The sequence below is a fragment of the Capsicum annuum genome, chromosome 3, assembly GCF_002878395.1.
Source record: "Capsicum annuum cultivar UCD-10X-F1 chromosome 3, UCD10Xv1.1, whole genome shotgun sequence".
Taxonomy (NCBI): Eukaryota; Viridiplantae; Streptophyta; class Magnoliopsida; order Solanales; family Solanaceae; genus Capsicum; species Capsicum annuum.
This window is the reverse complement of record NC_061113.1, coordinates 106,805,809-106,810,530: the sequence shown is the minus strand read 5'-3', so window position 1 is coordinate 106,810,530 and position 4,722 is coordinate 106,805,809. Positions and strand designations below refer to the sequence as shown.

General features: G+C 47.0%; 1 pseudogene; it reads right to left on the bottom strand.

The window, feature by feature from the left end:
• Positions 1-1,398: 1,398 nt before the first annotated feature.
• Positions 1,399-4,261, bottom strand: LOC124896699 (annotated as a pseudogene).
• Between the last annotated feature and the right edge of the window lie 461 nt (positions 4,262-4,722).

Sequence of the window (4,722 nt, the reverse complement as noted above, 5' to 3'; positions counted from 1 at the left end):
TTCTATTCCTCCTTACCATATGGCCCCTGCAGAACTTAAGGAGTTGAAAGAGAAACTCAAAGATCTACTAGATAAGGGTTTCATAAGGCCTAGTGTTTCTCCTTCGGGTGCTCCTGTGTTGTTTGTGAGAAAGAAAGATGGCTCTTTGTGTATGTGCATTGATTACCACCAACTGAATAAAGTCACCATAAAAAATAAGTACCCCCTTCCGAGAATAGATGATTTGTTTGACCAATTGTAAGGTGCAAGTTATTTCTCAAAGATAGACCTTCGTTCCGGCTATCATCAACTCAAAGTTAGGGAGTGTGACATCCTAAAAACCGCTTCCCAAACTCGTTATGGCCATTTTGAGTTTCTTGTTATGTCTTTTGGGTTAACTAATGCCCCAGCAGCTTTCATGGACCTCATGAATTGAGTGTTCAGACCATATCTGGATATGTTTGTCATACTGTTCATCGATGATATACTAGTGTACTCCCGTAGTGAGGATGAACATTCTGATCATCTCCGAACTGTCTTGCAAACCCTTAGAGATCATAAGTTGTTTGCCAAGTTCAACCCCTGGGGGGATTCTACCAATCAGCTTCCTTGCGCCTTACGGGTTTACTCTCCCGTTGACTCGCACACATGTCAGACTCCTTGGTTCGTGTTTCAAGACAGGTTGAATAGGGAGCCCACAGGCCAGCATCTGGAGTGCGCAGATGCTAAAGCATGTCGGAGGCGTGCGCTGCCTGCCACAATCGAGGAGACGGCGTTCCACGAGCGTATCGACAGCCCGGGCTTTGGCCGCCCCCCAATCCATACTGGTCCACGCCCTGAGTCGATCGGCGGATCGGCTCATCGCCGTTCCACATCTGATCGGGGCGCATCACCGGCCCTCATCTGCTTTCCTCCCGACAATTTCAAGCACTCTTTGACTCTCTTTTCAAAGTCCTTTTTATCTTTACCTCGCGGTACTTGTTCTCTATCGGTCTCTCGCCCGTATTTAGCCTTGGACGTAATTCACCGCCTAATTTAGGCTGCATTCCCAAACAACCTGACTCGTAGACATCGTGTCATGGTGTGACAGGGTCCGAGCAGAACGGGGCTCTCATCCTCTCTGGCGCCCCCTTCCAGGGGACTTGGGCCCGATCCACCTCTGAGGACGCTTCTCCAGACTACAATTTGGACGACAGAGCCGCCCAATTCTAAGGCTGGGTTGTTCTGGTTTTTCTTTTCCTCTACTTATTGATATGGTTAAACTCAGTGGGTAATCCCGCCTGACCTGGGGAAGCAGTCGGAGTGCCTGATCGTGAAGGGGTCCTGGAGTCCGAACGTGCAACGGGCCGTAGCCGCGAGACAAAGAGAATTGAGTTGCAACCACCACTTGCCACGATGTCCGTTGATGTTGACTCGTATTTAGGCCAGCTGCGAGCTCGAGGCACACGGGAGGCCAGTATCTGCCCCGCGATGACAGGGCGATGCCAGGGGGTGACGCGATGCGTGACGCAACTTAAGTTCAAAGACTCGATAATCCACGGGATTCTGCAGTTCATACCAAGTATTGCATTTCGCTAGGTTCTGCATCGATGTGAGAACCGAGAGTCATTTTCGTTTACAAAAGAAGCACAGGTCCCCCCGACGCACGCTGTGGACGGGGCGCGAGGGGCAGGCTATCGATTCAAGTATTCCTTGGAGTTTTCTGTGTCGGGTTACCAATAAAGCTCGCCCGTGCGGACTCCCCAGTTGTTAAACACATTCACGAGGTTGTTCTGCTGTGCAGGTTTCGACAATAATCTTTTTACAGGTTCACCTACAGAAACCTTGTTACGACTTCTCCTTCTTCTAATTGATAACATTCAATGGACTTCTCATGATATCATGGGCAGCGAACCACCCACATCGCTGCGATTCAAATATTTCACCAAATCATTTAATCGGTAGAAGTGACGGGCGGTGTGTACAAAGGGCAGGGACGTAGTCAACGCGAGCTGATGACTCACTCTTACTAGGAATTCCTCGTGGAAGACCAACAATTGCAATGATCTATCCCCATCATGATGACATTTCAAAGATTACCCGGGCCTATCGGCCAAGGCTATAAACTCGTTAAATACATCAGTGTAGCACGTGTGCGGCCCAGAATATCTAAGGGCATCACAGACCTGTTATTAGCAGGCTGAGGTCTCGTTCGTTAATGAAATTAACCAGACAAATTGCTCCACCAATTAAGAACGACCATGCACGACCACCCATAGAATCAAGAAAGAGCTCTCAGTCTGTCAATCCTTACAATGTCTGGACCTGGTAAGTTTCCCCGTGTTGAGTCAAATTAAGTCGCAAACTTCACTCCTGGTGGTGCCCTTCCATCAATTCCTTTAAGTTTCAGCCTTGTGACCATACTCCCCCCGAAACCCAAAAACTTTAATTTCCCATAAGGTGCCGACGGAGTCCTAAAAGCAACATCCGTTGATCCCTGGTCGACATCGTTTATGGTTGAGACTAGGACGGTATCTGATCGTCTTTGAGCCCCCAACTTTTGTTCTTGATTAATGAAAACATCCTTGGGAAATGCTTTTTTAGTTGTTCGTCTTTCATAAATCAAAGAATTTCAGCTCTGACTATGAAATACGAATGCCCCTGACTGTCTCTGTTAATCATTACTCTGATCCCGAAGGCCAATATAATAGGACTAAAATCCTATAATTTTATCCTATGCTGATGTATATAGAGAGTAGACTTTGTTTGAGCACTCTAATTTCTTCTCGAGTAATAGCGCCAGAGGCACGACCCGGCCAGTTAAGGCCAGGAGCGTATCACGGATAGAAGGGACGAGACAACCGGTGCACACCATAGGTGGACCAGCCGGCCCATCCCAAAGTCCAACTACAAGTTTTTTAACTGCAACAACTTAAATATATGCTATTGGAGCTGGAATAACCGCGGCTGCTGGCACCAGACTTGCCTTCCGATAGATCCTCGTTAAGGGATTTAGACTGTACTCAATCTAATTACCAGACTCATTTAGCCTGGTATTGTTATTTATTGTCACTACCTCCCCATTTCAGGATTAGGTAATTTGCACGACTGCTTCCTTCCTTAGATGTGGTAGCCGTTTCTCAGGCTCCCTCTCCAGAATAGAACCCTAATTCTTCATCACCCATCACCACCATGGTAGGCTACTATCCTACCATCAAAATTTGATAGGGCATAAATTTAATTGATGCATCGTCAGCACGATGGCCGTGCGATCCATTGAGTTATCATGAATCATCGCAGTAACGGGCAGAGCCGGCGTCGACCTTTGATCTAATAAATGCATCCCTTTCAGAAGTTGAGGTTTGTTGCACGTATTAGCTTTAGAATTACTACAATTATCCGTGTAGTAGATACCATCAAACAAACTGTAAATGATTTAATGGGCCATTCCCAGTTTCACAGTCTAAATTAGCTCGTACTTACATATGCATGGCTTAATCTTTGAGACAAGCATATGACTACTTGTAGGATTAACCAGGTAGCATTCCTCATCGGTGCCAGCGTCGCATGAGCCCGGCCATCCTGTGAGGGTGCACACGGATTCAAGGTGAGCACGACCATCATTTCCAAAGAGCATCGTACAGGGAAGATTGGAGTCGATGAAGACCCCATGTCCACAGCGTCTACCACATCTGAGAATCTGGACCACTGCTCATGGACCACGACATCGCATGACAAAGCAAGGGAGGCGTGGGATGCGAGGATGGCTTTTTGATTCGCCCCGCGCTCAAAATGTGAGGGGTAAAAGACGATCGATAAAACTTGATAATTCCTGGGCATTAGGTATGCAACACAAGAAAACAACTTTGAGAAAGCCTACATTGTGCTTGCCCCACGACTGAGATGGTAGGCGGGTCAGGACGTCGTTGCTCGAGCAGAGATCAAACCTAACCGCACATGCCAAACACAACTCACGCGTCGTGTGTCCAAATGCTCCGTCGATGCACGCCCAGCACCGACCCCAATCTCCAGTAGCAAATACCATGCGCTGCTGCCCATGCGGACGTTGCAAGGCTGAAGCAAGTCCCGCTTGACATGATATCCCACCCTTAGGGGGAGTAGAGGAGATAAAGGCATGCTGACGCTCATGCATGGGCGCCACCCACGCCGGCCACCGGCACTCGCCTTGGATTAGGCTCGGCCACATGCGTGCAGCGCTTGGAGCTTTCCTTGAGAGCAGTACCCAGGACTCGCTGCATGCACAAAAGCATCGCCTCATCTGAATCAAGCGCCAGAAGCCCATATGTTATTTAGTATTATGTGCATATATTATGCCCTACAAGTGTTTAATAAAATGCCTCTAAAGATACATTATGAACAAGTGTGCATTTTTATGCTGGACTGATACTAAGTCTACTGAGTTTTTCTTAAGTTTGGTAACTGACTGAGAGTACTACTGATTGTAACATAAGTTTTGGCTAAGGTCAATTACTTTTCTGGGTCATATCATTTCTTTCGAGGGTATTAGAGCTGATCCCCAAAAGATAGAAGTTGTTAGAAATTGGCCTAGACCTATGTCTTCGACTGATATCCAAAGTTTCTTTGGTTTAGCTATCTATTAACACCATTTTGTTGAGGGTTTCTCCTCTATAGCATCTCCTATGACTCGGTTGACCCAAAAGAAAGTGAAGATCTTGTTGTCCGAATCTTGTGAGAATAGTTTTCAAGAGTTGAAGACTCGACTCACTTCAGCCCCTATTTTGA